Consider the following 12,441-nt stretch of genomic DNA (forward strand, 5'->3'; position numbering starts at 1 on the left):
AAGATTGAAATCTTGCCATGAGCCTTTTCAGACCACAGTGGAATAAAAATAAATATCAACGCCAACAAAATTTCCCCAAAGTTCACAAAGACATGGACACTAAACAGCATGATGCTGAACAACGACTGGGTCAACACTGAAATCAAAGAAGAAATTGAAAGTTTCCTGGAAACAAATGAAAATGAAGAAACATCTTACCAAAACTTCTGGGATGCCATGAAATCTGTTTAAAGAGGGGAATTTATATCTGTACAACCACACATCAAGAAAATGGAAAGACCCAAGTGGAGAGCCTAACAAGTCACCTAAGGGAGCTGGAAAGAGAAGAACATCAAAACTCCAACTTTAGCAGAAGAATCCAAATCACAAAAATAAGAGCCAAATATGGCACATAGAAGACAAAAATATAGAAAGCGTCAACCAAACAAAAAGCTGGTTCTTTGTAAGAATTAACAAGATTGACCCCTGGCCAGAATGACTGCAAAAGAGAGAAAAAGCACAATCAGAAATACAAAAGATCAAATCACAACACACCCTGAAGAAATACAAAAGATTAGCAGAGATTACTATGTACACCTATATGGAAACAAACTTGATAACCTAGATGAAATGGACATCACAAAACCTACCTAAGTTGAAACAAGAAGACATAGAGAAACTAAATAGACCAATAACAATCCAGGAAATTGACTCTGTCATATAAAAACTACCCACCAGAAAAAACCCTGGACTGGATGGCGTTCCAGCAGAACTATACAAAACATACAAGGAAGAGCTGATACCAATCCTATTGAAAGTATTCCAGGCAATTGAGAAAGATGGAATTCTCCCCAAACCATTTTATGAAACTAATATTACACTGATAACCAAACCGGGTAAAGATGCAACAAAGAGCTACAGGCCAATATCCCTTATGAACATAGATGCAAAAATTCTCAGCAAGATTCTAGCAAATCTGATCCAAAAGCACATCTCAAAAATCATCCACCATGACCAAGTAAGCTTCATCCCCAGGATGCAGGGCTGGTTCAGCATTCGCAAGACCATAAATGTCATTAAATACATCAACAGATGTAAAAACAAGAACCACATGATTATCTCATTAGATGCAGAAAAAGCATTTGATAAAATCCAGCATCCCTTCTTGATAAAAACCCTCAGACACCTAGGTATAGAAAGAACATACCTAAAAATAGTATGTGCCATGTATGATGAACCCACAGCTAACATATTTCTAAATGGACAGAAACTAGAATCATTTCCCTTGAAAACTGGAACAAGACAAGCCTGCCCACTCTCACCCTTCTTGTTCAAAATTGTGTTGGAAGTCCTAGCCCAGGCAATTAGACAAGAGAAGGAAATCAGAAGTATCCAAATAGGAAACGAGGAAGTCAAGTTATCCCTCTTTGCTGATGATATGATCCTACACCTTGAAAATCCAAGGGAATATGTCAAAAACCTGCTCGCACTGGTAAAGGACTTTGGCAAAGTCTCAGAGTACAAAATAAATGTGAAAAAGTCAGTTGCATTCCTATACATCAAAAACAAGCAGGCAGAGACACAGATAAAAAGCATGATCCTATTCACAATAACCACACAAAAAAAATGAAATACCTCAGCATCTTCCTAACCAGAGAAGTGAAAGACCTTTACAATGAGAATTACAAAACACTGCTCAAAGAAATTCAAGAAGACACAAACAAACGGAAAAATATACTATGCTCATGGATAGGAAGAATCAACATTGTTAAGATGTCCATCCTACTAAAGAAAATCTACAGAGTCCATGCAGTACCCATTAAGTTACCAACATCATTCTTCTCAGACCTGGAAATGACAATATGGAAATTCATATGGAAACATAAACAACCACGGATAGCCAAAACAATCCTTAGCAAAAGAAACAATGCAGGAGGTATCAGACTCTACTATAAGGTTACAGTAATCAAAACAGCCTGGTATTGGTATAAAAACAGGCACATAGACCAATGGAACAGGATAGAGATTCCGGAAGCAAAGTCTCAATTCCTCAACCAACTCATCTTTAACAAAGTCTCCAACAACAACTACTGGGGAGAGGAAACCTATTCAGTAAATGGTGCTGGGAAAACTGGCTGACCACATGCAGAAGATTGAAACAGGACCCCTACCTGACACCATACACAAAAATTAACTCTAAATGGATCAGAGTCAAACCTCAAACTATAAGAATCTTAGAAAATGCAGGAGACACCCTTATGGAAATTGGAACCGGGAACCAATTCCTACTCAGAACCCTAAAGGCCAATACCTTACGAAATAAGATAGACAAGTGGGTCCTCATCAAATTAATGAGCTTCTGCAAAGCAAAAGAAACCATCAAGAGAACAGGGAGACAGCCCACAGAATAGGAAAAAAATATTTGCCAACTGTATATCTGAAAAAGGCCTAACATCTAGGATCTACAAGGAACTCAAAGACACTGAAGGGAAAGAAACAAATAGCCCCTTTAAAAAGTGGGCAAAAGACATGAATAGACACTTCTCAAAAGAAGATGTACGGGCAGTCAACAGACACATGAAAAAGTGCTCAGCCTCACTCATCATCAAAGAAATGCAAATCAAAACCACATTGAGATACCACCTAACACCTGTAAGAATGACCTTCAGTAATAAAAATAAACAACAACAGTTGCTGGCAAAGATGTGGAGAAAAAGGAACGCTTCTACACTGCTGGTGGGAATGCAAACTTGTACAAACTCTCTGGAAAACAGTCTGGAGATTTCTGAAAGAACTAGAAATTAACCTTCCATATGACCCAGCAATTCCCCTATTGGGAATATGCCCAGAAGAACTCAAATCATTCTACAAAGAAGATACCTGCACACATATGTTTGTTGCAGCTCTATTCACAATAGCAAAAACATGGAATCAATCATGTTGCCCATCGAAGCCAGACTGGATAAAAAAAAGGTGGTACATACACAACGGAATATTATACAGCCATAAAGAACGACAAATATATGAGCTTTGCAGTAGCCTGGATGAATTTAGAGTCGATCATACTCAGTGATTTATCACAGAAACAAAGAACAGAGTTCCATATGTTCTCACTCATAACAGGACCTTGAACAATTATAATGCTATAAGAAAGCGAGTGGCAGTAATGAGAAACTGTTGGTGGGGGGATTGGAATTGGCAGTTGAGGAAAACTGCTAGGGGAGGGAGGGGCATGCTTCATTAACAGGGATACCTGCATTATCAATGTCTGTATACTTACCCTGAATTGTACCCCACATCTTTATTATAAAAATTTTTTTAAATATGTTATCAATGATCATTTCATGAGCTCTAAAGTTAGTCTATAACACATAAGAATTGCATTTTATGGCTGAGAACAGTGACTCAAGCCTGTAATCTCAGCACAATGGGAGGCTGAGGTAAGAGGATTGCCTGAGCTCAGGGGTTCGAGACCAACCCAGGCAACTTGGCAAGACCTGGTCTCTACAATAAATCAAAAAATTAGCCAGACGTGATAGTGTGCACCTGTAGTTTCAGCTACTTAGAAGGCTGAGTCAGAAGGATTGCCTGAGCCCAGCAGGTCAAGGCTACAGTGGCAGTGATCATACCTCTACACTCCAACCCGGGTGACAGAATGAGACTCCAACTCAAAAAAAAAAAAGGAATTACATTTTGTGAAGTCAGTAATTATGTCAATAATAATGCAGAAAAAAATTTTTTAAATCTTTACTATTGTAGAAAAGAAAAGCCAAAAACTGTATGAAGTATTCACATACTTGAGAAAACCTGGATCATGTGATTAAGGACAGTGGAAAAGTGAGCCTTGAGCTCTTTGTAATCCATAGGCTCATGTTTCTCACATTTCCTTAGTTACTGGTTATTCACTAAATGCCTCCCGTGGGTGACTGCGGAAAAGGGAGGCTACAGAAAGTGCACAGTATGTTCCTACCACAGAGCATGCTCACACTATTTTGTTTACCTAACTTACCTTCTTTAAAGCTCTTCCTAAAGTTTTGGACTACAGCTGCAGCAAGAAGCAATGCCAAAATCAGAAGTATCTTCCATGAAAAAGTCATCTCAGACTCTAAAATGAAACCCCAGAATCTCATTAAATCAAGAAACTAGGACAATATCTTTTTCATATGAGCAGCTGCTGAGCTGAAGAAATTGAGTCTCTCAAAGAGACAATTGGTCTGCTTCCTCCCTGCTCTGTAGAAGTAGAGGAGAGAATGCAAGTTTATGTCTCGTTTTAATGTTCGCCCCTCTCAGAAATTCACACACAAACATATTCTCTGCTCTCTTCCAATTATATCACACTCACTGGAATAAGTGGGGTTGCAACCGGACAAAATTACCCAAACTACAACCATAAAGAGGGCTTAAAGGAAAATTAGTTTCTAATCTAGTAGAAAATTACAATGAGAGGGAAAAATAAAAAAATACTGTAATAGTTTTCACATTAGAAGAGAGTTTGGAGCTAGATTGAAGAGAGAGTCAGTTATGAGAATTTAATGTATACTCAACAATAATTTTGACTTTAGCCTCTAGTTTAGGACACTCAGGGAGAATTCAGAGGAGGAGATTCCTAAAAACAAACTTTATAGGGGAATATGTTAGCAGGATAATTCATCAGAGAGAAAAATAAAATTTTTTAAAGAACAATAAAATAAGTAAGCCTGGATTGGTCTTGATAATTATTTCCCAAACCTGGAGGACCATATGGAATCGCCAGCTCGAGGGAGAATAAGCAGCTGTTTTCTTCTCACCTAAAAGAGGAATACCGATGGAGCAAGTCACATCCTCAATGGGCCAATGGAAATGTCTCCACATGGAACAGCCCATGGCCATCCTGAGTTATGACCTCAGAAGATGATGGCATTTTCTTCCCTTCCAAGTCCCTCCACTGCACTTGGGGTCGTGAGAACCACCCATCTGAAATACATGATACTTATCTGAAATACATATCAACTGTATTTCTCCATCCTCCAGTCCCTTCATGATGATTAGCGGAAAAGAACCCAGACTGCGAACAGAGATCAAGGAATCAATGCCTAGAATCTTTTTATTGGTTGTGTGAGCAATGACTTCCCTGAAAGGAAAGAGATATAGAGGGCTTGGGGAAGAGAAAAGAACTTAAGGCGGATTATACTCCACTTAGGGATGAAGTTGGCTGGAACATTTTCTTGTTTTTTAAATTTTTTTTTATTTTTGTATTCCAAAATCATACTGAAACAGATTAAGATTTATGATAATCTTTCATATATGACATTTTTCTTCTGTCACTGAGAACAAAATAACTTTGACCAAGCAAGAAACACATGGATGGAATTTTTTTTAAGTTATTTTTTAAAATGCTAAAAGATAAAAATTATATGAATATTTGTGTCCAATGGCAGAAAATGATGGGGCCTATTTAACTTTGTGACATGTGCTCCTGTGGATGTTTTCTAAATATGTTCGTGAATTTAGATTCAAACTACATGGGAAACACATGTAGAATATCCAGGATTTTGACTTACATCTTCAGTGGCATTTGCTAACTTGATAACTAATTCTCACAAATATAGACAGTAGGAAATCATGATTAGGGAGTGGTCTTATCTTTTTTCTCCATCCCTGCCAACCTTGTCAATATTTATGACTTTTGTTTATATGGTTGATCTAGTTGAGTCTTCAAATTATTATATTTCCTTTAATTTACTACATATCCCAGAATACTCATAACACACTGTGAAATAATGAGTTCGGTGCAAAATGACGGAGTAAAATTCTCAGATTCCCCTAAATACATGCTAACTTTTTGACAATAATGGTTAAGGAGTTCTTTATTCAAATAATTAAATTTGGCCCATCTTAGTTTGTGAACTTTGAGCATTTATGACAGTTCCTACACAATGGAGGGTTCAATATAAATTTGACAAGCAATGTGTATTAAGCAAATTTCAGAAACCAGATAAATTTTCTAGGAACTAGTATGTTAAAGTGATAACAGGTGTTGACTCCAAAACATTTATCTAGAATCCTTACCTACCACCTTCAGATCCAAACTGGCCTCCTGGTAGACAGCATCTTGTTCAAAAAGGCAGTGGTATTTCCCATCATCTGAAGGTCTGGCATTGCTTATCTGCAGAGTCACTTTGCCCTCGTCAAAGGCATCACTCACCAGTGCAGTCCTCCCTCTGTACTCTGCCATCTGTTTTCCAGCCACATGGTCCCCATCCATATACACATGCACAGCAGGGTAAGGGTGGGATCGGACCCATCTCACCTCCATGTTTTGTGCATCAGCCTTCAGTGGCAAGTAACAGGTTAACTGTTTTCTCCTACTCTGACAAGGATGGGCTGAGAAGGCCCAATCACTTTTAAAGAAGCTGTTCAATAAAGCAGATAAAACACAATGAAAGAATCAAAATGGAGCAAATAGTGTCATCACCAAGAACAGCTCTAGGGGGGTATAGAAACCACAGACATCCCATGGAAGCTGTAAAGCCCTATATCAGCCTTTGGAGAGATGTAGGTTTTATGGACTCAGGACAGAAGTTGTCCTTGTTCAAGAAAGAAACATCTCGTGCTGTGAGTCAGTCAAAAAAAAAAATCAGCAATTGAACCTCTACCTGCCCTCCTTACCTATAATTTCATTCAGTTTACAGACAAATAATTTACAACTTTTGCAGTTTAAATTTTCAGAATAAAATGAACATTTCACAAATTTGGACTAAGGATGCCTCTGTACCTCAATCCTTATGTAACAAAATGCAACCAACTAAGTACATAAACTAAGTGAAAGCCTAAATTAGGGGTACACATATACGTTTATAATGAATAGCTGAAAAGCAGTCACGCATCAGTGTGTGCAGATGTTCAAAATGTGTTCAAATAAACAAACACTGAGCTGCAACCAGTAGAGCTGTCTCTGTACCTCACTTCTGTTTCCTGTATCTCACTTCCATTTTGTCCATAAATGCTGTCTGACCATATTGCTGCCCAGAGTTCTCTAAACATGCTCTGGTTCTGAGGGCTGCCTGAATTGCAAATTGTTCTTTATTCAGGTGAACTCTGCTAACCTTAGTATGTCTAAAGATTTTATTTTAATCCTTCATATCTATATGATCTTCAACTACTTTTTGATCTATCTATGCCTCATTTTCTAAAACCATAAATTTGGTATATTACTGCCCAAGTCATAAAATTGTTGTGGGGTTAAACAAAATAGTCTATATAAGGTACACAGATGACCACACAGTGTGAGCAGAGAAACACAGACCTGTGAGACTTGAGGGCATTGAAGGCAATTTCACTCTCTGACAAGATAATGGGGAGAAGATGAAAATAAGTTACAGGTGGATTTTTGGTTATAAAGTTTGAAGAAACTATCTTCTAGATATTCTTTGTAATACCTTAGAAATCTGTTCCAGTTGTTATATTTTATTTCCTCATTATTCCACATATGTGGTGTTATAGACACACACCAAGTTGAATGTACCAAGATAATTTTGAGAAACATTTGGAGATCAAGAACCAGGAAAGTTGACAAAATACAAAATGCAAAACAACAAATGTACAAATGGAATAATTCTCCCACTCTGGAGGGTGAAGACAATTTTCTATGAGGGTTTTCTGGATCCAACTATATTACACTTTCCATTCTTATCAGGTCCTGATCATGCCAATTTTGCTCTATTACAAATTCAGAATCATCCTTTTCTATCAAATAATAAGAATGATTTCACATATATGTTGTGTGCATTTACAACAGACATACAAACATAACATTGCAGGTTCTATGCATGGAGTTACTTGCCAAAGGCATAATATCCCTCAATTATGTCATTGGCTAAAAACAGTTCAATATCTTTTTAGAGAGGAAAGTCCCCATCAACACAATTCTAATTTTCAGATATTTCCCTTTTATTTTATGTAACATTTGACTTCCAGTTATTTTTAGCAATTTATTTGCTTTGCCCTGCAATTTTACCTAAAACAGTATTATCTTCCTTCCCTATGTACCTTTTAATGTCTGCAGACAAGTGTAAGAATCAGGGGAAAAAAATGAACTAATGACTCATTTGTGGTTAGTTTTACATCTATGCGTCTTACAGGAAATTACTTAATAAAACAGACTACCTCCTCCTTTCCATTACCCATATGAGAATTGTCTTTCCTGTCCATGACCTGTGGCACATATCGAATCTGAAACTGGTTTCCTCTGCAAAACATAGGTAGTGAAGAGCTAAAATTGACACTAAGTATGGCAAAATATAAATATGGAGAGTTCAATTAATTTGATGCATCTTAGACAGACAAAACTCCTGTGTTTCCAAAATCTAAAATACTAAAGTATAAGGTACTAGAAAAGTCATGCAGTCCTGTTTTTTAATAATTGATATGCTACTAAAATATGAATGCCTTCAGAGCGATTGTGCATAATTTCCTTTTTCTATACAATTTTGGACACAACCTTCCACTCAATTCTGTACTGGTTTCAAACATAATGCTTTGTTTTGTTTTTGTTTTGAGTATTGTATGTATGTCCTGAAATGCATTCTGAATATCTACTGAAAAATTAAATCCGTTCTCAAGTGTAAGTACACTGAATTATACACTAGTCTCTTGAAATCTGACTTTCAATCCTCTTTCAATCCGCATATTCAATTAGCACACTATCTTGTTTCTCAAATATGTGAAGTTATATTATATCTGGTCTTCTAGAACTGGACACTGTTAGAGATTCAGTCAGCTCATTTTATTTTTATTTTATTCTATTTTATTTATTTATTCATTTATTTATTTTTATTTTTATTTTTTTTAGTTGGAATCTCACTCTGTTGCCCAGGCTGGAGTGCAGTCACACACTCACAGCTAACTCAGCCTTGACTTGTTGAACTCAGGCAATCCTTCCACCTCAGTTTTCCAAGTAGTTGGGACTCCTGGCATATGCCATCACACCTGGCTCATTTTTTTTAATTGTAGAGATAAAGTCTTGCCATGTTGCTCAGGCTGATCTCAAATTCCTGGGCTCAGACAATCCTCTTGCTTCCACTTCCCAAAGTGCTGGAATTACAGGCATGAGCCACCACACCCAGGCTCAATTTGTTCATTTTAAAGGCAAGAAAAATAGAATCTGATGGACTGACAAAAATCACACGTAAGTGATTAAGAATTTGCACTCTTAAGTTAATAAACATAGAATATAAGGCAAACATTGAAATTTTAGCAATTTTCAGCAAACTACATATGTCTCTAAGATTGTTTCTTAACTTCAGAATGAGGATAAATTTATTAACGTTTATAATTATTGTAAAAAAAAAGGAAGTAATTCACCTAAAGCACCTAGCATACTGGCTGGTATATAGTTAGTATTTCAAAAAACGAGTCATCATGTTTATAAATCTGTAGCATTACTTGCCAGAAAGGAAACTGGATTATCTGTCTCAAGATTTTTTTAAAGAGCTGGTTGTTTTAGTGGCCCTTGGCAAGAAGTCCTTCCCCTGAGCCTCTAATTCATGAGGATAATACAAGAAATGGCTGTGGAGTTCCTGGGCATTTCAGTCGCCACAGCTCACCCTTGAAGCTCCCTGTGTGCACAGTTCTCCTCCTTCACCTGACATGGAGCAAAGAGAAGCTCCATCTCCCCACCTTGGTTAACTGTGGTCCTGGAAGGCCAGCATGACACGAGATTGTGTTTTGTGTGCTGGGGATACAATGGGCATGTCGAGTTGGCTCAGAGAACCCAGAGGTGTGACTCGTTTTCTACAGTCTACTTGAGGGATACAGACGTGTGTCAATTGCCCAAACACTAGTTTGACTTCCTGATATGCAACTGATAAGCTCTGCCAGTTAGAGTTTCAATCAGATTAGACACAATTGCTACCCTAGGCAGAAAGGGCTCCGACTCAGAAGGGCAGAACTCACAGGTGTGTGTCTCTCCTCAGATTATAGAGTTACCTTTGACTTTCCTGAGGTCTTATGGGGCCAAAGATGTCACAGTAGACTCCAGCAAAGATTGGGGGGTGTTTGTCCCCCTGATTTTCCTCCAAAACTCTTTTATGAGCTGAAAGGTGTGTTTAAGCTCACGTAAAGCACACACATACATACACATTCCTGTAACAGGTGACTTGATGAAGAGCGGGTATTGATAAGGGAGGACATGAGGGATCCGAGTTCTTGTGCATCTGTGCAGGGAACAGGGTGTTTACCTTAGACTGAGTGAAGAGGCCCGGAAGGGAGGAAGACTGTAAGTACGCAAAGGATAAACTGAAAGGGGTTCTTAATCAGTTGGTTATTTTTTAAACCACTTATCTTAGATGCAGTAAATAATACCTGGAGTAAAATTATAAGGCTAAAAAATAAAAACAATTATTACCCCAGCCACAAGATCCTAGGCTTCACCCAGGAGGTAATACTCCCTCCCAATAACCTTGAAGTTAGGAGTCTACTGGGGTGAGGAGCAGGAGCAGAGCCCATAGCAGGGCTAAAGGGTAAATGTGGTGGGTGTGACCTACTTTTATCATGATGATTTTGCTCTCACTCACATTTGAAATGTTTTTAAAGGGGCCCCCTACTCTTCATTCTCCCCCCCATCACTTTCCATCTTCCATCTACCCCTCACCACACAGAGCATGTAGATGTCTATCGGAGGCTCAGTGGAATCCCCATGAATCCCCTAAATGGCAGGTTATACTGTGGAAAGGTCCCAAAGGAGACTGTGGAGACCTGTAATTTTTGGTCACCTCTGGTACTAACTGACCATAAGACTTGGTAAAATTGTGCCTCAGTTTCTCCTCTGGATCACAAAGTCTCACAGTAATGCCCACATGCTGGGAAAAGCAGGGACTCCCTGTACAGGTGCATACCAGGCCCTCCTACTTACCCAGCTGAGTCTGGAATTTCCCTGGAAAAAGAACAAGAATAACATTTGAAGAAATCTGAGATAAAGATCATGACTCCTCCTTTCATTTGTGTTCCATTCCCCTGAAAATTTGTTTCCCATCCCCTTACTTTGAGTCTGTGAGTGTCCTTTCTAGTAAGGTGAGTCTCTTGAAGGCAATAGATTGTTGCCTGGTGATATTTTATCCATTTTGCCATTCTATGTCTTTTCAGTGGTGCATTTAGTCCGTTCACCTTCAAACTAATTATTGAGATGTGAGAGTTGATCCCTATCATAATGTACTTACAGAGTAGTTGTTCTTCCTGTTTGTGTGTTGTCTTTCTTTTGGTTTTAGAGTTGGATCGTGTGTGTTTTTAATCTTTTGCCTATACTCTTGTGAAGAACGTTGTTGTTCTTTTTTCCTTTTCTTCTGTATTCAATACTTTCTTAAATGTTTCTTGTAGCGGTGGTCTGGTGGCAGCGTAGGTTCTTAGGGATTGGATATCTGGGAAACATTTCAATTCTCCCTCACTGATGAAGCTTAGCTTGGCTGGGTAGGTTATTCTCTGTTGAAATTGTTTATCTTTTAGAACTTTGAAGATAGGGCTCCAAGCTCTCCTAGCCTGAAGGGTTTCTGTAGATAAATCTGCTGCTATTCTAATTGGTCTTCCTTAGTAGGTAGTCTGACCTTTTTCTCTTGCAGCCTTTAGGATTTTTTCTTTTATAACTACTTTGTTTAGGCGAATTATTATATGTCTGGGAGTTGGTCTTCTCATTTGTTGTCTTGCAGGGGTTCTCTGAATCTCTTGTGTTTGAATTTTTTCATCCTTGGTGAGATGAGGGAAGCTTTCTTGAATGATTTCATGAAATGTTTGTTCCAGTGTGACCTCTGTTTCTCTCTCTGCCTCAGGATGGCCAATTACTCTTAGGTTCAGTCTTTTGAAGTAGTCATTCATCTCTTGAAGGTTTTGTTCTGTCTTTTTGAGCTTCTTTTCTATGCTGTTGACAGTCTGGGTTAGTTTTGTGTGATCTAAGGGAATGGGAATGGACAGAAACTATTTTTAAAAAATAAAAAAAAAGAAAGAAAGAAAAGAACATTCTACATTTTATAGGAAGCTCAATTCATAAAAAATGTAAAATGCAGAAAAATATTGTTCCTTTTTCCCAGATCAGTAAGTAGTACAGCTATTTTTCCTTTTCTCTCCCCAACAAAAATTCTCTCATTTCTATCTTCTCATGATTCTGCTGATATTTACCATATAAATATTTAACTATCAGTTACAAAAATAATACATGCTATTTTTATAGATACCTAGAAAGTATACAGTTATATGGACATAGGCAATTATCATCTATAGTTATAAACAAACTGAGAAATTATATTTATTTATCATTTATAGAGTGATTAATTATATCTAATAATAATCTGCCTTTTCATTATTAAAATATCACATTTTCTTTTAAAAGTTTTATCTCTGAACTTATATGAATAACTAAATGCTAATGGCTAAATATAGACAGCATCCCAAAAGTCATAGTAAAGTTAAAAATTATTTAAATTCAATAATTTTATA

At 37.5% G+C, this 12,441-nt stretch overlaps 1 pseudogene; it reads right to left on the reverse strand.

Moving 5' to 3' along the window:
- The window catches only part of LOC103272283, a 39,506-nt pseudogene that overhangs the window by 17,381 nt on the left and 9,684 nt on the right, over positions 1 to 12,441 (reverse strand).

Source organism: Carlito syrichta, unplaced genomic scaffold (genome assembly GCF_000164805.1).
Source record: "Carlito syrichta isolate Samal-C Ts95f unplaced genomic scaffold, Tarsius_syrichta-2.0.1 Scaffold312203, whole genome shotgun sequence".
Taxonomy (NCBI): Eukaryota; Metazoa; Chordata; class Mammalia; order Primates; family Tarsiidae; genus Carlito; species Carlito syrichta.